This window comes from Gallus gallus, chromosome 6 (genome assembly GCF_016699485.2).
Source record: "Gallus gallus isolate bGalGal1 chromosome 6, bGalGal1.mat.broiler.GRCg7b, whole genome shotgun sequence".
NCBI lineage: Eukaryota > Metazoa > Chordata > Aves > Galliformes > Phasianidae > Gallus > Gallus gallus.
The window spans coordinates 27,443,142-27,466,645 of record NC_052537.1 but is presented as its reverse complement, the minus strand read 5'-3'; the positions used below and the strand labels follow the sequence as shown (position 1 = coordinate 27,466,645).

The window sequence follows — 23,504 nt, the reverse complement described above, 5'->3', positions numbered from 1 at the left end:
GAGATCAGCTTCAGCCTTGGGGTTGGATTGGGTCTCTTGGGTCTTGAAGGACTAATTTGGAGCGTAAGATATTTGGCTAAACTCGATGATGCTTTGTGTAAATACTTTGCTAAAAATGATGCAGGTGGCCAACTTCAACACAGTACTGATAGCTGAAATACAGATTGGCTTTGTTATAATTATTTTAATCAAACGATCCAGTTAAATAATCGTTGATGTAATGCTACAGGTTTCAGTGGAATTATTCCAAGCTAGATCTAATCTTGTAATTTTTGAAAGAAAATAAATCTCTCATTATTTTCTCCCAGAAAAGCAATCTCCGTGTACATAATACTCCTTTTAGGTGAAAGGTAGAAAACAGACTAAAATCCATGAAACGAATTTGGCAAAAGTGCCATCTGGTCTACAGCAATTTGCATTTGCATGAGAAAAAAGCACAAAATGTACCTAAACTGAACAGCATTGGATACCTGCTCTGATCAAAGGTGAAGGCTTGGGGAAGGGTTAGGTTTCTCTCAGTAATTGAATCACAGAGAAAGGAAAGCCATTAAATTTGCAAAGGAGGCCATTGAGGTTTGTTGCATTTCTCTGACTCTTTCCAAGCCCATTGAATAATCTCAGCAATCTAAGTATCTGTAAAGTTTTTGTCAAAGAGCAAATGAAGGCCTTATTGTGAATTTTGCCTACAAGGGCAGCTTGTCTCTTCAGCTTTGTTCCTCTGGTTGTGATTGAAAGCTGTGTGAATATCTACTGTCTGGTTCTTACACGAAGAAACTGAGGTTCTGCTCTTAGAATCTGCAAAGGTCATTGTGGCACTCAGTTTTTATTGTTTTGGAAAACAGTGAACTTGAAGGACTGCTTAATTTTATGGAAGGGCTTCATAGAGTAATGAGAAGTAGCGGAGGTGTTTCACTGACTCTAGGAGGAGTGAAACTTGATGACATTTGTCTAGAAGTTGCCATGTGCTGGTGGTAGTGTTTCCAACCATGCACCAAAACCCGGCGTTCTTACTTGTGTCTGATATAAGGGGTGCATTTACAATACAAGTGTGGAGATGTGCTTACTGGGTCCAGAAGCACAGGGGCTGCATTTGTACTGTGCTTGATATGACTTAATGGGTTCTGTTATGGAATCGCACAACTCAGTTGCTACAGTCAGACCTGTCCTGGATCCCAAGTCTAGAGCAGGTTGTGCTCTGCAGGCTTGTTGCCTTGACTTGTAAGTACCTTATGGATTTCAGCACTGTTTTCCATTTTATAGAATAAATACCAGCCCGATAGTTAGTCATTTATGGCATGTGGCTGGTCACTCATTTTGGCACATCCTTAATATGCAGATGATAGAACTGTGCTCACAATCAACAAAGCACTTGGCACCCATGCGTACCCCATACCCGTAAGTCCTCAGGTAGCTCACATTCTTCAATAGCTCTGCAAAATCAAACCAGAAGCATGGGAAGTCAGAGGAAAACATAGCTGTTTCCTCCATGAGAAAGAGACATAAAAATCAGAAATACAGTTTTGGAGCACTGGAAGTGATGGCCTCCTGCTCTAAATTGCCTTGTGTATCACCTGTGTAACCACGTAATGCTGATTCATAACTTTTGAGCTATTACCTGCAGCCATATGCTTAGTGAGCAGCACTGCTGCTGGGACAGGCACCACTTGGGGTGTGGCTGAGCATGCACTCAGTTGAAGAACCATTCCCTTCTCATTTCTGCTGTCCAATGTGTTCCCACTGATGTTCACAGCAGGAAGTCTTGCAGCTTGCAGAACAGTGGCTGAGTAAATAATCACGTTCATTTGAATGCTTGTTGCTGTTTAGCTTTGCCAGCAAATTCAAAGTAATATTCTTCAGAAACTTGTCCAACTAAGTTTTGCCTGGAATTCTCTGCTGTTGGAAAAAATCATTGGTTTCCAGCTGAGCTTCCTTCACGCCAAAACATTTCAGGTAAGTGTTTTGTTTTACCTATTTCCTAATGGGCTGTCCCAGAGCCAGTTGCTCAGGTTTAGGGCTTTGGGCTTGATTTAATGAGGGCATGAGACATGCAAAGCAGGTCATGTGAGACTGGAACTGATGACTTACACTGGTCATGTGAGACCACAGCCATCCTTGGACTGCTCACTTCTTCTGGAGGTGCCTAAACTTGCAAGATGCTTGATTCACTTGCTTTAACTAGGCGTGCAGTGTATTCATCGGAGCTGTAAGGAGGCCAAGATATCAGCGACTGTGCCGCAGGACCTGTGGGAGACTCGTGAGCTTTCGGAGCAGGACCTGGAGGATACTCAAGGGCATCTCCAATGGGGCTGATTGTTGCGTGAGGGCATCTGGATTGAGACCTAGGCATGTTGATCTGCTTGGCTTCATGTTTATTTTTTGTCTGCCTTGGAAGCTGAAGCACCCTGCATGCTCTCCTGTACATACACCTTATCCTGCTCTAGTTGGCACAGTGTTCTCAGCATTTTCATTGAGTGGCCAGAGCTAACTCCTAGGTGGAAGTTAGGGCACTTCAGGCAAAAAACAGCTTTAAACTTGATGGGCTGGAAGCTCAAGGACTCTAATCATCAGGCCTGTCTTCTTCAGTGATGCTTTAAAGAAAGAGTGGCTTTGGCTGCTGGACTCAGATGTAAATGGTGCTGCTGTGTCTCTCTATGTGCCAGAGCAGAACTGCAGGGATTTTCTGTTGAGCGTAAGGCTAACTGTTTTTCAGAGGAATAATGTTGTTTGGGGGTTAGCATTCTGGAATCACCTGAATTTGGCCTACGTGGATTTGAAGTGTCTAAGTGCTTTTTTGGATCTCAACCGTGCCATGCTGTATAACACCTTGTAAGCCTTTCAGCTCATGTTATCTCAACAACAGGTCTTGATCTCTAGATGGTGTTGGAGGTGGGGGTGGGTTTTCAGTGGAAGGTGAGAAAGAAGGTAGAATGGACTCTTTGTGTCGTTCATTTGTTTGATTTTCTCAGGTTGGCAGCTTGCTCTGACACAGTAACCGTTGCTCCTCATGTTCCAGTAATACTTTTTTTTTTTCTTTTCCTGGACAACAGTGCTGGGAGGGTTGCAGCAGTAACATGTTTCTGAACATGGGCTGGGTTGCAATGCTGCAGTTTTGAGACACTCCATAGTAGCTGTCTGTTCTTCTGCCTGGTTCCTGGACATGATCCCATAAATAATGCTGCTCACCGTGTCTACTCTATGCACTTTGCTACAGAAGGGCTGAAAAAGAGTGAGGCATTGAAGAAAATTACAAACAAATCAATGCTAACTTGGAAGCGTCTGTGTCCACTCAGGCCTGGAATCCTTCCCCATGTAACAACTCTAGCCTTAACTGACCTACAGAGGCTGCCTCCAGCTTCCTGCAGTGGTCTCAGCCAGCTGAATTACAAAGCTGCTTGGTGGGATCTGGATATGATTGCATACGGCAAGGACTAGCAAAAATTAGGTTCTAGAAATGAGTTAGAACTATTCACACAGCCCACAAAGTCTGACTAGAAAGCTACCTTTATGCTTTTAGTGCCTTTTACTCTCATTTATTCCTACAGTTTCCGAGCCTGTGTGCTTTCTAAATCCCAACTGCAACCTAAAACTGCACATTTTCATCATGCTAACCAACAGGAACTCTGAAAACAAGAGCACAAATAGTGTGTTTACAAATATCATGTAATTTTTCCTGTAAGGATGACCATTCATGTGTATAGAAATATGGACTGTCCATGTTAACCTGTTCACCACAGTTCCTATCCTTTCAAGAATTAAGATTAAGTCATTTTCTTTAGGAATTAATCTTTATCTGTAGTGCTGTCCTCTCAAATCCGACACAAAACCCCTGCTCTTCTCTCAATAGCAGCTGCTGATTAGAATCACAGTTCTGGTTTCCTGAGCTACAAAATCCTGCTAGTTTGTTCTTAGACCTACTTTTTTAGTACACTGTATCCATTATAATAGTGTTGTCCCCATTTTTAAGAGTTTGTGATTTTTCAGCAGGCTGATAGCATCATGCTTGGTGACAGTCTCTCTTATAAGGAATTACAAGGTTTCTTCTAAGGAATTATGTGCCTTTAAGAGCTGTATGTATCAAAATTACCTGTATTAATTAGCTTGTGCTGTGCTAGTAAAGTGATCATAATGTTGCTTATCATGAACTTAGTACCATTATCCCTATTTTGCAGACAAGAGAAGTGAGCCACAGAAAGGCAACACCCAGTGTAGGGCTCTTGATCAAGCCATACTGCTTTTATTTTCTCCCTGATGTTCAAACTGTGAGTAGCCTGGAGAAGGAGCTAAGCAAGCAAGCCAGTTGGGTAAGAAATGCTTTCTGTGAAGCTGCAGTCTTGCCCTGACTGTTAGGCCATGACATCCGGAACAGAGGACTCTTACTTACCTGAAAACCTGTTTCGCCACCTAAAAAAACAAATCCCCCATCTTGCCAGTTTACTATTCAAACTGGGACTTAAAGCTTTTTAACGATGACTTGATGAGTTACATTCCATTATCAGCTGAGTGTCCTGGTGGATTTGCCCCCTCAGATGCCGTAAGGAAATTTCTTCCCAATTTGACAAGATATAGTCTTTAATGCATTCAGCCTCTGAATAGGATGCTTTCTGGGATTTCCTATTGATAACAAACCAAATTTCAGACCATGTACAAGATATAATTTTCTTGAAATTGCACCCAACACATTTATGATGGTATGCATTGAGATGTTTTCTCCCATTCATCACGCTGTACAGTAGTAGAGCAACGTTACTGTCTACTGTTACTGTCTACTGTCTACTGTTACTGTCTGTTACAAGTAGTACAACGTTACTGGTGAGGACGAAGCAGAGCAATAGTCTATAGACTTCAGGCACTCGGGTTGGTATTGATGTATTTTTTTCTTTATAATTAAACTGATCAAAACAGTTCTTCCATTTTTACTGACTGCTTAAAGTTAGGATTTTGGGGAGAATCACTGAAATACCAAATGCAAGAGTTGATTTTGTTGCTGCCCACATAAAACTCTTCAGAGATTTTAACAGATTTCCTCTAATAGCCAAGATTAATAAAGTTGTCACCTGTTCTTTTTCTCCTAGTAGACTGTAGCTGGTGTTGCTGTGACTCACTCAAAATCAATTAGACCATTCCGTATTATCCACTAGCTTTCAAAGGATTATTTCTGTCTTCTAGTGTGGTTCACAGAATGATTAATGTAATTGGGTGAATTATGCACTCTATGGGAAGACATCATTTCAATCCAAGCTAGTTGGACTTGTGGAGCACTGTGGTGATCTGCAAAATGTTTGCCCTTACAACACACCAGAGACATTCAAGTAATATTTCCTACAAATTGTTCCAGTAAGCATGACACTGAAGTTCTCTTCTATGAGAACCCCTCAAGTGTATAATAATCCAATTCCTTCCAAGTGTTTCATAGAAATGCTCTCCTCCAAGTACTGATTTCTCCAGGACAGGATGTGCTGAAGACTCCAGATTTATTAGGCTGCTTGATGTCATAGGAGCATCTGCTGCTGGTTGTTTATTCTAGGATTAGCTAAAATTAGAAGTTGACCCTGTGTTCCTGGGCTAATTTAAAGGCAAAAATACAGTTTACTGATTCTGATCATTTTTCTGTAAAAAATGTGGTCTCTAAAGTCAAAGCTAAGAAGCTATCTTTCTTGAGTCAGGTCTTAAATGAAAGTGTCTGGGACAACTGACATATATGAGCAATAACTCCTGAGCAGTTTCCAAGGTAAGTCCTTAACATGCTGTGTTTCACACCTGGAGAATATTAAGAATTTTAAAGTACAAGGAGATGTCAAAGCCTTGTTTTAAATGCTTGAAAACAGCTGGATGAAGTCAACAAGTGACAACATGACAAACCCATCAATTGTTGCCTGTACTAAAAGCAAATGAAATTCAATAGTTACTCTTTATGTTTTTGAATGATCTTCATGTCTGAAAAACACATGAAGAAAGAGTGAATACTGAATCTTTCCCAACATCGAGTGGGGAAGATCTGTTACAGATATTGTGAGTGTCTAAAGTTTTCAATGCTGAAATTAAGGTCTTGGAAAAGGACCTGTTGAAGCTTTTTTTTCCTTTTTTTTTTTTTTCAGTTGTTTTCTCAGTGAGCCTCTGTAAAACCATACCTGAAACGATGGTTAGTTTTCCAAATGTAAGCTGTTTTCAGAATTCTCTGATACCTCTGGCAGGAAACAATTTGAAAAATGAAGTAACATTGTAGTTGAAGTACCTGCACCTTATTATCGAAATGAGTGTGTGTGTGCCGGGGGGAGTGTAGTATTTTGGCATATGTGAAGTCACAGCTGCATGAATAGGAAATGTTGCAAAGACACTATTTTCTATATTTGCGGCGTCCTTCTTTCCAGGTTCTGAGAGACTGTTATAGAGGTCTAACTCCAGACACCAGTTGGCCAGGAGGTGGTGTTAGTGATGTTCTGTAAACAGACAACACATGATGGCAAAGCAAAGTGACTAAGTCCTATTAAATCTGGTGAAGGTGTCTCACCCTCACCTGAGTGTTGTCTCATCTCTTGAACTTTTCATTGGCCTGTTCTGATTATTTGCATTATCTATAGAGATGATTATTTAGTGTTGCTGTTTCAACATAGCAAGCAAGTCACAGTATAAAGACAAATGCAATTTCCTTGAATCATGGGGAGTACATTAATTAACTAGTAACATACATAATTTATTAATGGTAATTTAAATTAGACTTGATCAAGGCCTATGTCACTCTGGATGTGAGAAAAGTTTGGTCATCCAGACCTTTCTGGACACTGGTACTTGTCTGGTCTCCACTTCTTAACTTGCCTACGCTACACTTCTGTGTGAGGTGTTGTTTGTAAATCTTTCCTTCCAGCACTCTCTCACTTTGTGCAGGGTTTCAGCAGTGATTTCCTCTTGCTCTTCTGCTTCTCTCTCTGTAAGTAGGCCATCAGTGAAGCCAGGCTCTGCAGCTGGGGAGACATTGGTTGGTGCTGAGTAGATGATCAGCTAATATGGCTCCTTGGCACCAGGCTGTTGCTGGCTATGGGTTTGCACTTTATCGACTATTTTAGTCACTGCCATCCGAAGAGGGAAATATAGGCTCCTGTGTGGCCTGTGTTTACTGTGCAATCATAGCCAGCCTGGACCCCTTGGTCTTTGTCCAACTATGCTCTCATGAAGTGAAGGCCATCTACAGCCTGAGTTTTGCTGCTCAGAGGTCATAGGTGCTCAAAGGGGAAAGAAAGAAACTGCACCTTGATATTTCATTACTCTGCCTTCATCAGGGAAATTTCCATGGTGTGGAAGAAGACCTGCCCTGGTCTTCCCTGATACGGACCTGTTCTTGCCTCACATTTTGCACAGGAAGCAGGAGATGATGTAGCTCCTCTTGCCCTCTTATCTCTACATCAAAGTTGGGAGCATCCTGACTAGTGGACAAGATAGTTCTTGTATGGTGAAATGCCCTTGTAATTGTTTCTTAATGCTATATATAGCCATGTTATCTACAATAATTATTATCTTTTCAATTGAACATACTGGACAAACTGTCCCAGGCCTGGGAAAAGAGCCATGAGAGTTAAAGGCCACTGAGATCAGTCACGCCGATGGTTTATTTATGCGATTGGCTACTGTGGTGGTAACAGCTTTTTCTTCTTAGCCAGTATGCTCTAATTTTGAAAAGACATAGCTATTCTATTAAAATCAACTTTATTGCCCAAAATTTTAATTCCGGATATCTTTATCAATGCCGGAATATCCTTTAAAAAAGAACAAATAAACAAAGCCAATAAACTGAAAACTGGATCTAGGTGATTTAGATGGCTAATTCCTATCTTCAAAACAAGTTATTTAGAAATCTAAATGTGATTTTCAGGATTGCAATACTGATAGTCCTCTTGCCATCGTTATTCAGCATCGGAAGCTTCTCCATTTATATTTGCCAAATAAATCTTTGAGTTTCATGCACAACAGGTTTTTTTTTTTTAATCTTTCAGAAAGTACTTTTTTCAGTGGAGCTACTTTGCACTCAGTGAGGCTGCTTCACAATGAGGCTACAGAGCCTGCCGTTTATTCTTCAAATCGTTCTTCATCCTGTAAGTACAGAGAGCCTCCAGTATTTCTGAGGGCAATTGCTCTGAGAATACTGGCAGAGAGGGCTGTTTTGAAAAGCAGTTACTCCAAAGGTAACCTACAGCCCTTGTGGTACTTTAAAATGAGAACTGCTAAGGAAGCAATGTTTTGTTCCATGGGGAGAATATATCCCATGGGGAGAATATATCTCATGGGTATATCAGTATTTTCATAGAGTCGTTATTTCAACTTTCCATCCAAATTCTGCACAGAATGAATGTAGAAATATTACAGTGTTCTTTAGGATGGAAATTCTGAATTCTGATCAGTTGGGCTTACAAAGCTGGAAGCGCTGCTTGTTTGGGAGAAAAAAATCTGTCCGCTTTGTCCCGCCCCCAGAATTCTTTGAAGCTGATATCTTTTATCCCAAGAATTACATAAACTGAAACTTTTACTTTGGAAGGATGGAGGGAAATGCCTACTTATTCAAGAAACATATTTTTAAAGACTGGTCTTAAAGATACTGATAAGGCATGATAACATGAGGGAAATTGTATACAATTGTGTCCAGCAAATGATGCAGCATAGAATTGGTTTTGAGCATATGAGAATGTGGGAAAACAGGGAAAAAAAAAGCAAGTGTGGTTTGAGTGTATATATATGGAATCATGAGGAAAAGGTTGATAGAATTCAGGAAATATTTAATCAGTCGTTTGACTATGTCTGCAGCTGACGCTTGGTAAATAAGTGACTACTCAAAGTAAGGATGCCAGAATAGGAACGTTTTTAACAGGCTACTGACTTACATTATGTGGACTTTGTAGTCTCATGCCTCTTTTAAATATAATGGTAAGCAATTTCTTGGGTTTCATGGCATCATGTTTTGTTACAATACTTTAAGAAAACAGCGTGTTATTTTTATCAGGCTGACTTCGAGCTGAGAGATCCGTTGACTATAATTTCATTTGTTCCAGGTAGCCAGTGATAACTTCAGGAAATTACCATCCTTAGTCCTGCTGGGATTTCTGTTGTTATAGTGATGATGTTTTTCAAACATTGTTTTGGAAAAAAATTCTGGGGTTATCATCAATATGTAATTATGATAATGAATTGTGATGGCCTCAGTTTGCCTTCCTGTAATGCCAATGGAAGATCTGTGCATATCCAAAATAAGATAAGAGTCTTTAGGTGCCCTTTACATTAATTACAGTAATCAGAGAGGTGTCAGGGTAGCATTATTACTTTATAGCCTTTGGACTGACTGTTTTAATAGTCCATGTGCAAGAACAATGCTTCCTCTTATTTTAGTGAGTAAGGACTATTAGAGTTACATAGGAAGAGGTTGGCTTGAGCTGGAATAGGGGTGCACCTGTGGCTGTGCAGTGGTGGAAACCACATCCAGTCATCCAAAAATACCAGCTTCAGGGCATGGCAGCATTTGTTTTCTTCCACAGACATGCTGAATGTGAAAAAAATATTTCTGAGAAATTGGAAGAAACTCAGGAAATGAAGGACATTTTGCATTAACTGGCCACATGTATTAAACTATGGAAGTGCCTGAGTAACACTATGTTTATGTTTTGCAATCATAACCTTCATCAATTTGATTTTTTCTTTGAATTCCCATACTTACTGAACATAACATGAGGAGTTCTCTTGTTTGTGGGGTTTTTGTTTTGTATTATTATGTATATATATTTACCTTTGTGGAGTGTATGTGTATATATCTACATACAAAATATTATAATAATATATATTATATATATATTAATATATATATTACAATAATATATTATAATTTTGGATGGTGGAATGAGTCCATTTTGTTCATTTCCCTCTCATTGGTGGTGTAAAAAAAAACTGCAGGATTGGCATGAATGCTGCATTTGGCCCTGGTGATGCTAAATGGATTCTGCTGTACAAAAGGCAAAGAAAAGGAAAGTACAGATCCTGGCTTAGAGAAGGGTTTAAGATATATGTACACATGAAGAATTAGGGTGTCAAAACATGCTGGATAATTCTGGAATGGCCTGGTAAGCTGCAAGGCAGAACTGAATTCAGCAGTTGCATGCAGATCCTGTCAGCTCCAGAAATTGCAGCTGTAGAAAACTGTAGAAAAGGAGTATGGTTTCCTTTAATCATTGTGGAAGGCTCTTAGAGGCAGAGGTGAAGGAGAAAGGGGCAGGGTGGTCAGTCCAGGCACTAATTAGAGTCAAGGTCTGCTGAGGAAGTTAATGAGTTTCTAAATAGCCAACTAGCAGCCAGAAGGGAGCAGAAAAATAGCCTCTACATCCTGCTCTTATTTGTGCCCTAAAATAAGAGAGACCTTTAGGAGAGCTAGACAAACTAAATACTTGCATCTGATGTGAAAGCTTTTTCCTAGCACAACATGAGGGAAAATTTAAGTGTAGTTTTAGTCTGTTGGGATTGGTGATGATTCACACGCGTACCCCTCACTCCTTGCTGCAGTGCTCAGGATAGGACATTTTGACTGCTCTTAGCTGTTCTGGTCTCTCTGACCCTGCTATGCTTCTGAAAGAGCCTGGCATGACTGCTCTTGTTTGCACTTCTCCCCCATCTTTGTATGCCAGATAGCTTTTGCCATCTTCTGACCTTGCTGGGTAAACATTGCACTAACACAGCTTTTGCATAGCATTCATTTGTTTTTGAAAAACATCAAAAGGCAAAAGAAATACAAGCAGGTAAGTGAAGGTAAATGAATTAGAAAAAAAAAATAAATCAGATTGGGATGTCAAATCAGCACAAACACCAGAAAAACTGCATGAATAGTGCTTGTATGATGCAGGGAAGATACATTATTCTGAATCAGGACCTAAGTGCATGCCTGCTTGCATGCGTGTGTTCAGCTGTGGGTGTAAGTGCACCCATTAGCTAGGCACCCACCTGCGGATGTCTGAATCAACACTGCAGCAACAGAAAGGATGTACTCACTTGGGTTCTCTGCTTTAGAAGGGTCTGGGCTTTCTGAACTGCTTACACAGTGGACCTGACTTCATCAGTTTTGTTCCCCACAGGGCTGTGTGCGATTCACATCTAGTAGATATTTAATAATGTGCATGGGTTAAGGAAAGTATTTGATCTGCTATAAGGTTCTCTTTCATTTTCACCACCTTAATGTCTGATGGATCTTCATCAGGAAAGACCAGTGCAGTTCTTTCAAGCTTGAGATGTTTGTCATTCCTGTGGTAGCTCACTTCTGACTCATGTCTTCTAATGAACAGAAAAGTAACACTAATATAGCAACAAACAATTTTAAACCCCAGCATCTATTTGTCCCACACTATCAATTGAGTGTGATTCCAGGCCTATAATTAACTCTGCAGTATTTGGAAGCGTGTTGTATCCACCACCTGCCTTCCTTGTGCTGAATTTCTACTCCCTATATTATTCTTATGGAACCGAGCAAGAGTAAAAAACAAGGCTGAAAACAGAGACGTTTCTTGATCTAAATGCCTCCTGTGATGTGGTTGCTTATCTTCTACTTTTCTTGTTGAAATAACCAACTGTGGTGGTTTAGGTTTTGTCATCCTAGCACTGTAGGCATTAACTGTTTCCAAACCAATTTGCCCTCCACCTTCCCTTTGGAAAAATTCTCTCCCACCTGTAAAACTGGGAGCTGTTGATTCATCTGTGGATTATGCTCTGTTGTTATGTAATAGCTGATTTAGTCTGAGGATACTGCTTTACTTGTGTCATGTTCATCATCCTCCTGTAACCAATTCTGATTGATAATTTTGGCTCAAAATCCTGGTAAGTGGACAGAATGCCTCAGCCCCAGCACCTATACGAACTGGTTATCTGAAAAGGATATAGCTGATTGTATGGACTTCAGAATTGTTCACTTTAAACAGGCAAATGAAAGGGAATTACCAATGAGTCATGTGTTATTTGCAGGTTATTGCTATCTAGAACCTGGTGCCAAGGAAACTGATTTATACCCTGTTATTACTGTGTTATTCTTGCATTGCTTAACAGACTGATTCCAAACATAAATACATTGAGTAGTCCATGGATTAGGATAAAACCAGTTACATTCAGGTATACCTATGTACTAGCCCTGTTGTGGGAAATCAGAAGTCACACACAGTTTCTCTGGATTTTCTGAATTCTTTTGGTAGTATTTTTATGCTTTTTTTTTTTTTTTTTCATTTGGCTGCTTCACATTTGATGGCAACCTCGAAGGAGTGACTTGAACAGAACGCTTTGGACTCGTTTTGTAACTTGCCATGCTCACTGGGGTCTTTTGTGTATTTTTGAGCCCTGGGTGTATTTGATGGTGGTTTAAACATTTCAGAGGACATAATTTCATCTCGACTCTCCCATCAAGATTCAGCACTTAAGGTATGTTCATTCTTGTATTAACTATGGTTTTTAACTTGTAGAAAACAGAATCACTTATGTTCCATGGCTGAGCCTCTGTGTTCTTATATAGAACGTATTCCTGTTTCTTATGTTTAGCATGAAAGTGCTCTGGGAATATTGTTGTAAGTGAAAGCCCCCCTCCAGGCCTGTGCATCCAGGTCAGTGATTTCTGCAGTGCCTTGGACCTTTCCTAAAGCTCACCTGGTGATCTGTAGAACGGTTTCTGTAGAAGAGCTTCCAGGTTCTTCTGATTCAGTTTGAGACTGCTCACAATAAATGCCACTACTGGTTTTATCAATCCTCAGACAGTGTGTTGGTACAGTTCGTCATTTAGGAGCAAGTTCTACCATTTGTTTTACAGAAAGGTGTAGCCAGCAACTCATGCAGCCTTGCACTCATCAACATCTTTGGCTTTATATTAACTTAAAGACATTCCATGCAATTTTTTTTTAGCGGTCTTTAGAGCCTTTTCTCATGTTTGCAGTCACTGTCTGGGCTGTATTCAAGCAGTCCTGCAGGGACAGAGAGCAACCCTTGGGCAGAGACCAACTGAGTGATCACAGGCGCAGCATACTGCCCTGTGCCTTTGGCTGCCCTTCAGCCTCTGCCTTGTATTTTTAGCTTGCAGTCTCCTTAGTGGAAGAATTGTCTCTTCTTACTATATGTGTAGCACACTGAGCACTATGGGTGGTTCTGTGGTTACATTCACTCCTCCTCTGATCTGTAGTAAAAAGGAAATAGTCAAAAATTATTCCTTAGTAGTGATTAATGAAGACTTGTATTTCTGAGCACATACATGGAAAGGCCTCCTTGGTTAAGGGAATTTGTCTGAGCTGCCTTCTGGCTTGGATGTCTTTGTCGCACAACAGGTGCTTCAAATCACTAATCTCCTGCAGTCCAAGCTGGTATTTATTACTGTTCAATGTCAGATCCTCTTACCTGGTAAAGCAGAGTATACCACATAACCAGCAAGTCGTGTTGGTGAGCATATTTAATTATGTATCAGCAGATTACCTATAATTAGCTTCATCCCGACTAGATTCTTGGAGATCTTCAGTGGGAGGCTAATATCTGCTCCAGGGACTGAGACAACCCCGCAGGGAAGATGGGAGCCCAGTTGCAGAGTATTGCTGGAATAGGTCTGAGCCTTTGAAGTTGTTTAAAGTTCCATATTTTCAAGCCTAGCTTTGACTTCCTACTGGTTTAATGGGTAAATACAAACATCTCTATGTGCTAGCCCTGTGCATCTGTACACACTCAATTGCCTCTATCTACTGTACTGCCAAGGCTTGCCAATTGGGATGGGGCTTACCCTGCCCAGTACTAGAAATCAGTGGTTTGCCTATATTTGGGCTAGCCATCTCAAGCCAATTTTGTGCTCAGTGCAGAGAAGGAGGCTCCTTCAGAGGTTGTTAGGAATTATGCATCTGAATGTTCGAGTCATCTACTTTGAGATCAGATGAACTGTGCCCTAGAAACAAATATTTCTTTCCAGAGTGAAGTACAGATATAGATGTCAAAGCTTAGCTGGATGAAACTCACCCAGTACATTTGCCCTTCAGTCTAGGTCAGCTTTCCATTAGCCTCTCAGTAATCTCTCAGTATTAGTGGGACTAAGTAGGACTTAGGATGATTTTTCTATATTTTAGGAGATGCAGAGAAAGTAGACAGAAAACAGGGAGTGGCAAATCATTTGTATAACTTGTTTGGACCTAGCTGTCTATTCCAGTTTTGCATCACTAATGCTTTAAAACAAACAAACAAAAATCCACCAAAACAAACAAAAAAACTAAAAGGATCATCCCTTCTGAGTGTACCAGAGCAACACCTGTGCTCGTGGGCTGTTTGGTCCCTTGTAGGTCTAGCACATGGCCAGGTAAAGAGAATCACAACTCCCTTTGCCCTACAGCTATGGTTACAATATCGTGTTTACAACATATGCAATATTATCCCAGATGATTACCCTCCTCTAGTTTAAGAACCCACAATGTTTTTCTTTGTTGTTACTTTAGACTTTCTCACCTGATTAGCACCAAATCTGTTCCACTCATCTGAATATCTACTAATCATACCATTAGCAGCAACTGGATTTTCCTGAGTGATATAATAATCAAATTTATTTTAGGGGTGCATTTGAAAAAGACTAAAAATTGAATAATTTGCTGATCTGACACACTTCACCCAAAACTGTCAGAGATGCAGCAGGATCACTTTTGTGAATTGAAAATCCAAGTGAAATGTGTAGGAAAAGTGGGAGTAAGGAGATACAACTGAGGATGAGAATGAAGGGCAAGAATACAGGAATACAGCCTGGAAAGCTAAACTGAGATTATTTGGGAGGTTACATAAAAGCAAAAAGAAAAGGTTCCATAATGAAAGTGTAGACTAAAGAAAAAAGCAAGTTGGAAGTTCACTACCTAACAGGGAAAAGAGATGAGATAGCAGATGATAAGAAAGTGCAATTATTCAAGGCTTCCAAATGAAAGCTAGTTGTTTCCAAAAGTTTAGCAAAATTAATTCCAACTTTGTGCTTGGAGAAACAGAAATAACAGGTTGAAGAATAATTTTAATGCATGTATATAGAGAGAACCAGAATCTGAAAAATCTGCATTAGAATACTCAATGAATTAGCAAAAGCACTCAGTGAATTGTCAGTTATCTGGGGTAGTCATGGAAAATGGACCAACACAACACACTTCAGACTTCTCCACATTATTCATGAGCAGATTTCCATCTGCACTGAATAGTGAATAGTGAAACTATTTCTTTCTTCCACTTATTCATGCATAGATTTCTTTCTTACTGCCTTTTATGGTCCTTGTAGTTTTAATCTTAGTCTTTCCGTTATACGTATCCAGGGGCTGAAATGGAAATTTTGGAGACCTACTGGGAAGATTCAGACATGCTGGTGTAAAAATGTGGGATGTGGGAACTCCCTGCAGCCTTCATTTTCCGCACTTCCTCTCTGTGGAAAGCACTGGTCTGCAGCATGGCACAGCAGCAACGACCAGCTCATCCCACTTACCATGCAGGAGTCTGCAGATGCACATCTACTGCAGTACTTTACTGTTATATTTATGTTGAATGCCTAGAGATTTTTGTCCTTCCCATGTATGGTCCACATAGGCCTGGCTGTTAAGAGAACTGAAACCGTTCCATGCATAATGAATGAGTTGGAAGTGAATTTCCAGTTTTGTGCCATGGCTCCTGTAATTCTAATCATCACAGGACCCTTCAGCACCAGTAGGATTCACCTGCAGAAAGAGAACTGATCAGCTGAACAAATGCTGAAGGGCCAGGTCTTGAGTTTAAGACAATAGTATCTATTTATGCTTTTCTGCCCCAAAACAGCCCTGCATGGCCGAGCTTACTGGATGTATTGTCATGTGTATGTGCAGTGCTGTCGCTACGTAAAGAGAACAGAAACAATTAATCTGCACTCACAGGTTTGTCCAAGGATTTCTTAAAGAGAAAACTACAGTGCATGCCTACTCAGAAATATCGTAGGGAGACCTGAAAGATACATTTTGGTGTATGATCTTCTATCTCAAGATCTCTCTCAAGATGCACTATGCCAGGGAGGATGTTGCACAATGCGTAGCCTAGCCAAGGGTCCTGGCACGCTTTGGAGAATGAAAGCAGGAAGTACCTGAATTACATCTCTCCTGAAACAGAATGACATAATTGTCAAACTGAACTGATCCTCCATCTCCATAAGGCAATGCTGTAATATTTCTAGGCCAACATCATTTTTCAGCCAGTGATTGGGTCAAAAATACTTATAATTTTGGATGAAATTTGGTTTGAACTACAAGAAACATTCCCATAAAGGCTAACTTTATGTGAAACTTGCCATCTTTCACACAAAAATACTTTACCAGTGCAAGACACTATTAAAACCTGTTAAGAACCTTTTAGAAGTGGTTGGCTCATAGATGTGACTACAACATGTTAAAGTTAGTGTATTAAATTTATCTTAAAACTCACATTGGTTGCAGTTGAAATAGCCACAAATATTTTTCAGCATGGAGATATGAGACACGGAGACTGCAGCTTCCAGAAAGCATTTGAAGAGGTGAATTGTGTGAAACTGCCTAGCATTGTTGCTATTAATTCCCATCTGAGGCCTCTGATTTTTAAACTAAGTAAAAATAGTAACATTAAATATGTGCTGAAAACTCCTTTCACTGCACTGCTGCAATAGTGCTGCTGCAGAAAGTATTTTTGGCACCTGGAACTTCATGTTATTTTCTTCTTGTGTAGTTTTTCCCTCAGTACCTTTATTTGTCACAGGTTTTCTGTCATGAGGATTTTGTCCAGGCATCTCCAACATATTGTCATGACTCTGGAACAAAGAATAATAACTAAAAGCCGGTTTAGGAACTAAATGACTAAAAAAAAATTACTGATAACTAGGGTCATTGAGCGCAAACACACACTGATATCAATTAAATGATGGGAGACAGTAATGCATTGTATTAGAAGGCTGATATGAGATGAAATATTTAGGTAAAACTGGAAAAACAGACGTTTTAAAGGAAAAGATATCAACATACTGCGGACGTATTTTTCATTGCCAAATGTTGTCTAAACCCATTATTACATTTGAGCAATTAAGCCTCGCTTATTTATCTTGGCTACTAAGGCTGTGAAGCTGTAAAGACTGCAAGGGCAATGTAGTGGGTGTTTGTTAAACGAGTGTCAGTGGATCAGACTTGTCTCTCTCTAGCAGGAATTACCATTCAGCAGTCTTAAGGCCCTCTCCAAATAACAATTGTCTTTCCCAGCATCCTACCAGGTAGGTAAGCATTTGGCCATTTCAGAGACAACAATAATTATAAACGTGTTAATGCTTTCTGGCTGTGTGGTATCACATGGGAATAATAAATTGTATAAATAAGAACATCATTCACATACTGTGTCAAAGCAGCTGCATAGAGGTTATGGACTAAGTGGCGTATGATGTGTTAGCCAGCAATGGTTCCTTTACAGGAAAAGCTGCAGGAGTCAGACAGTCATCAGCCTGAACTTATATCACTCATGGCGGATGTTCACCACTCCTTTGTCCCATACAGAAACCTCACAACTGGCTTCAGTAAACCAACACGATCATATTCATATAAAATATATCTTAGGGATAACTTCTTGATGCATGTAAACAAGTATATTTTGCCTCCAGTTAATTTCATGTATAAGTCTGTATTAAAGCATGTTCTGATATTCTAACTTTGAAAACCTAAAATAGACTTTCGGAAGTCTTATCCTGAAATACACTTATCTTGACAGCCATAGCTTCAGAGAATTTGAGAAGAAGCTGTGATGAATCAAACACCAGTTCATTACAACTATAGGTTCATTTCCAATGAAGCATCCAATTTGGGAATTCTTGATGATATTTTTGGTAGCACTAATGTTTTGGGAATGGGGCTACGTGTTGATTTATACAGAAATGGTTGGTTAGCATTTTCTATTGATCAAGTGCTTGTGAAGCCAGTGTAATGATGTGTTCTGCTTCAAACTTCTGGCCTGAGATGACCCATATAAGCTCTCCACCCTATTTGGGTGTTGTAAGAGTAGCTCTATCTTCCCATGTATTCAGGCATAGTAATGGGAGCCATATAAATGCCTCACCAAGGAAGATAAAATAGCAGGAGGCAGAGATAATCCCTGGCATGTCTCCTGGGTACCTCCCCTCTAAATATGAATCATGTTTCATCCAGGCAGATCTGATTTATGCCCCTGTCTATGACCAAACATTTGGCAGCACCAGTCAGATGTGGTAAGACACCGACTATTTTGTCTTTTTATACAGTGCTCAGGCAGAGGGAGGGAGGGGTGGGAAATTCATGGTTTGCAGGTCTCCTGCAATAGGCAAAGTGAACTGAATTGCTTGGGGTAGAGCAGCTTCATTTTTTTCATTATTTATTTTATTTATTTTTAGAATCATGACCTGCTTTACAGTCATCTTTTTTGTGTGTTCCCTTATTGTTACTTTTTAATCAAAGCTGTACTGTTACTTTTTAATCAAGGACGGAAAATCCAGTTAGAAATAAATCTATGGAACAATATCTCTCTGCTTGTTCAAGCAATGCCATTGGGATATTGTAGATAATATAATGTAGATCCCAAACAATTCTGGAACAACCTGTACAAAGAAGCATTCAAAAGAAAATTAGTGAGGAAGTTAAAAGGAATTCAGAAGATAGAAAGTAAATCTTTCATGAAATTTTCCCAGATTTCTCTGTACTCATGGATACTTAGTTTGTAAGCAGCAGTATATAGAGATAAAATGGCACTTTGGATATAATAGTGGTGTGATTTCTGCTTGGGAGGAAAGAAGTCTATATGCCATTATACTGTCCTCCAATCTGTAGGTGGTAGAAACCACTTACGGAACTATTTCATTAAGAAAAAATAATAAAACTATGTTCCTGAGTGACATAATTATAGTGTTTTCAAGCATGGCTGACTTGGATGTAAATTGCAGCGAAACATATTTGAGAGAACACCTTGTTCAAGAGAAACATCTTTTGGTGATTAATCTGCCGTTCAGGGCTTTGACGAATGGAGTTTAGTTTTGTTCAGGGAATAAATACTGCTGTACTAGATCTGAGAAAGCTGCAAGGCCCTGGCACCACCAAGACAGGCTCGCATACCAAACTTGAAGCATGTGAACAGCAAGTGAAAGAAAGGGAGCATGGGAGGAGAGAGGCCCAAGAGACCACAGTGCACAACAATATGTTTGCTAATGATCTGTTTGCTTTAGAGCAGAAGTTTATTATTGCAGTCAATAAAGATATGAGTTGAATTGCGCACACATTTCGTGTCAGTGTTGGCCAAAGTTTGTATTAACAGGGTCTTAAAGGCAAACATTTTTACAATGAAGTCCAACCTTTTGGCAGACTGTTCATTAAGACTTCCAAATATACTATCTGCTTACGAGCCACTGAAATTCAGAGCATCTCTTGAGGTGCATTTAGCATGGAAAAAGACTTCCTGCAGGTAGAATTTGCCTTCTGGCCCTGCTTTGGCTGTTACTCAAGATCCTGTCTGTGCCATGGATTTTCATCGGTTGGTGTTTGTGTTAAGTTGTGCAACTGCTTCTTAATGCCTGTTACGAAAGGATGCATAGATTACAGCTCCATGAGGTATCCTGCACAAATCACCACTGATAATGTGTGCATGGTTACAAAGGTTACTCTCAGCGCAATTAATTTTATGCTCATTAATATCATCCCTACATAAGCCAAATGCTTGATTAATACAGAAGGCCGATAGAAGTTAAAAGAGGCTTCTGGAAGCATGCAGCTGTCGTTGTCCTGTAGCATGGTACATGTGTGATGAAGTTCTGTGTAGGAGTTTTACCACTGGCTTTTGTGCTGCCATGATTTTCTCCAAGGGTCTCATGCTAAATTGTCTGAAACACAGTGACACATAGAGAAGACACCAGAAGTCAAGTTACAAGGTGGGTTTGTTTGTTTGTTTGTTTGGGAGGACGTGCATTTTATACATCACCCAGTGTATTTGCTTTTTTTCTTGTATTTAATCTGATTTTAATTAGGCCAAGTTAGCATCTGTACTGATGAAAGAGAGTCTAAAGATGTCTTGGAAGTTGCACTAAAGACAGAAGTTAGCCTGGAATGGAGAAGATTGAAGACACTTGAGATTAGGGGGAGAATTGAGTTTAAGAAAAGCAAAATAAGTATTTAAATCAGAACTACTCTAAAAGGATTATGATTGCAATGTTGCCAGCTATAACAACACTTAAATTCTTTCCATTAACAGATGTCTGAAATATTAATTTGAAGCCTAATAGCAAACTCCACAAGTTAGATTTAAGGCATTTCTTCACTGGAGTGCCCCATCAGCACAGATAATCTCTCCTCTGCAAATGCACACTTTGCTTTGCATGGGGCTTTTTCAATTCTGTACATCAGCTGACCTTGTGAATATAAGATGTGGCACACCCATAGTCAGAAAGCATCCTACACAGATGTACCCTATAGAGAAGGATGGAACAGAGAAGGGTAGAGAGTGTGTTGTGCTACTGACCACAAAGTTACAAAATGGCATTCAGGTTCTTTGATTGTTCGTTGTTCTACTTCCAGATTTTGCAAGTACAGAGATACAGATAACTTTCTCTCCAGATCAATATGACCTGGGCTATGTGAAATTTAACAAGGCCCAGATATTGAAAATAGGTCTCGTTTCAAAATTTGTTGGCTCTCATTTTGAGGGTGAATCATGAACAGATAACTATGCTACCACTTGAAATGTTGCTAAAGTATGGTACCTAAGATATTTATAGCTGCAACTTGTGTTCCTAGTGTAAAAAAGAAAAAAAAAATTATGAAATTTTGCTCCATCTTTCATAATTCTAGGATTATTGATGGTGCATCCTGGTCCAGATGCACTAATGATTTACCAGAGGAGCTAAAAATGAACAAGGGATGGCCGAAAATGTCTGGATGATCTCATGACATAGGTTGGACCAGAGGCTGCTTTTTTTTTTTTTTTTTTTTTTTTTTTTTTGCCCCCAAAAAACCCTTGGAAGGCTGTTCCAGAAATTACTTTTTAACTGCATAAGAGCCTCTTCCAGTTTGTGATCTGGCCAGTGCTTGCTCATTTTCTCACTTGTGCCAACGTTACCTCATAGCTCACAGAAGCGTTCTTCCCTGTCTAGTGTTTTCCCTGAGGAATTTCTAGAAAGGAGCCTCCTTCTCCATCACTGTTGCTTTAATCAACACAGTGTTAGCCCTCCTCTGCACCTGTTACTGTGGGAAGTCATCTGCTTAGAAGGATGGCAGCTGTACTGAACATGGTACTGTAGATAAGGTTTTATACCTTCCCCAGTAATGTCACTTTTCAAATAATGCAGGAATATATTCTGGTTGTGCTGGAAATACTGTGGGAAATACTTTCTCATGTGGCACCACATTGGTGGCTTACACTCATGGTGTGGTCAACTTAAACCCCAAGGTGGCTGGCTTTTTTTAGTTGGTTGGTTGGTTGTTTTTTGCCATTTCTGACTGATGACAATGAAAACTTGTAGGCAATTTGTGCCAGTTGGTGCACTCTTGCATTTCATCCCTTTTCTATTGTTTTGGTCACTGTGAACATCCACTTTTTCCTCTGTAATATTTTCATCCATTGATGAACATTGGCAGTGCTTCCCAGTAGTTTTTCGTGTTGTTGCTTTTTAATTCATTAACTTGATTATCACAGTTTAAACGTATGCATGTAAGAAATGGTGACTGTTAGCTATCTCCAAAACCAAATCTGAGAATTGTCAGAGGTGAAAATGCTCAGAAAGGTCTTTCGTGAGAAAAGCTGGGAAAAGCTTGAGTGGAGGAGCTCAGTAGATGCTGGGGTAACTCTCACTACATGTAAACAAAAACCCTCCAAAACCTAATTCTGCTTTACCTCTGTTACTGAGAGAGAAACAAAGAGAAAAGAGCAGTATCAATAAGCTAGGTATATATGGTCCTAAATCTGGCAGACCTGTGGAGTGACTCGGTCCTAACCCCACAGACAACAAGATGGAACCACCCTGTCGTGCTACACGCCATATAATTTTCCTGAAGCAATGGCTGGCCATGTACAAATACAAAGCTAGTAAATATGGAATGTCCTTTCATAAAGTGAAAAGGCAAGAACTGCAAAAACATCATCTATTTGCAAGAGAAGATATTATTTTCAAGAACTTGCTATTCCAAGTGAATATCCAGGAACAGTATAGAGTATATGCATAAAAGATTTGTGCTGTCACAAAGGTATAAGGAGCTTGGAAAATAATTAAGTTATGCTTCAAACAGTTAAAAATAAGCATGCATGTACAAACAAAAAAAACCACCACACTCCAACCTAAGCAGAATTTTATCCTGCTGTGAGCTGAATATCTGTTATTTAATCACTGAAAAGTTACAGAACTTTAACAGGGGTATTTTCTGCAGTACCCAGATTCAGGAGACACATAAGTGGGAGTAGGAAAAAGATGCTTTTGTTTGGGAAACACACTGGGAAAATTGCTCAACATGATTTGAATGTCAGAATTGAAATGTAACAACTGGTGTAGCCAGATTAGTGTAAAGAAAAAACCAAAGGCAAAAAAAATAAAATAAAATTGCTTTTGTCAGGGTACTTAGTCAGTTTTGTGGTGCTGAAGCAGAATGTATAGCTTGCCTTTTGCTTATTGTATTCATAGATAATTACATAGAAAATATCAGTAATGCAAAGTAATAGATATGTATGTGATAAATGAAGACTGGAGATTTTGTATTCTGGTGGGATTTATGTTAAAAAAAAAAGTCAGAACAATTATGGGAAGTTTTGGTGCTTGTTTTGCAGAAGCAAAACCAGTTGAACCCATTTTGTTTCCTGGGTAAATTGGGTGGGGGTTTGTGAGGAGTCTGCATTTGGGAGATGGCTCCGCTCACTTGCAGAGCAGGTAATCAAACAGAAGATGGGAAAATACTGGGGTTGACACCTTCATTGGAATATGGAATCCTAGAATATCTGGAGTTAGAAGGAACCCATGTGGCAGTCTGTGCCAGGACCACTGTGTTAGGTCAGAACAGACTCGTGAGACTTCTCAAGGTGTTTGCAAAAGACGTTCCAGCAATTCTAACAGTGTCACAACCAAGTGTTTGTGTCTTTCACAGCAGAAGTACTGAGCCTCTTCCAGCAGCCACACAGCAACACCCACAACTTGTACCTTGCTGGTGCAGTACCAGTGCCTCTCCCACACCTGGTGACATGTGGACAATCTGAGGATTGTGTCCAATACCAGCTCCAGGCTGGGGGACACAAATACCCCTACTAAAGGGAAGGAGTGGGACATTGTGTATTTGAAACCTCATGCAATAATGTGTTGTAAAGACTTTTCTGGGCTGGCGGGCAAAAGACCCACCTGTGATCCCGACTTCCAATATCCACAGTCAGATATTGGGTTGGAAGATGTGGAAAGTGGTTCTAAAGTCGATGGCTGCAGAACAGAGCCAACCTGAGCGGTCAAAACCACCTCCTCTAGAGATACTGATGAAAGGCTAGTCTGGCATTTC

At 39.9% G+C, this 23,504-nt stretch overlaps 1 protein-coding gene across 4 annotated transcripts in view; it reads left to right on the top strand.

Annotated features, from left to right (window-relative positions):
• Window positions 1–8,829: 8,829 nt before the first annotated feature.
• GPAM (glycerol-3-phosphate acyltransferase, mitochondrial) overlaps window positions 8,830–23,504 on the top strand; it is a 49,981-nt gene continuing 35,306 nt past the window's right edge. Inside the window, exons 1-3 of one of the 4 annotated variants that reach the window (XM_046943363.1) lie at window positions 8,830–8,910; window positions 12,265–12,423; window positions 18,165–18,223. The gene's annotated coding sequence lies outside the window, so the exon portion shown is untranslated. Of the gene's footprint in view, window positions 8,911–12,055; window positions 12,424–18,164; window positions 18,224–19,754; window positions 19,910–23,504 lie in introns of those variants that run through there. The other 3 variants (XM_046943362.1, XM_015288968.4, XM_046943364.1) reach the window with 3 other exon arrangements.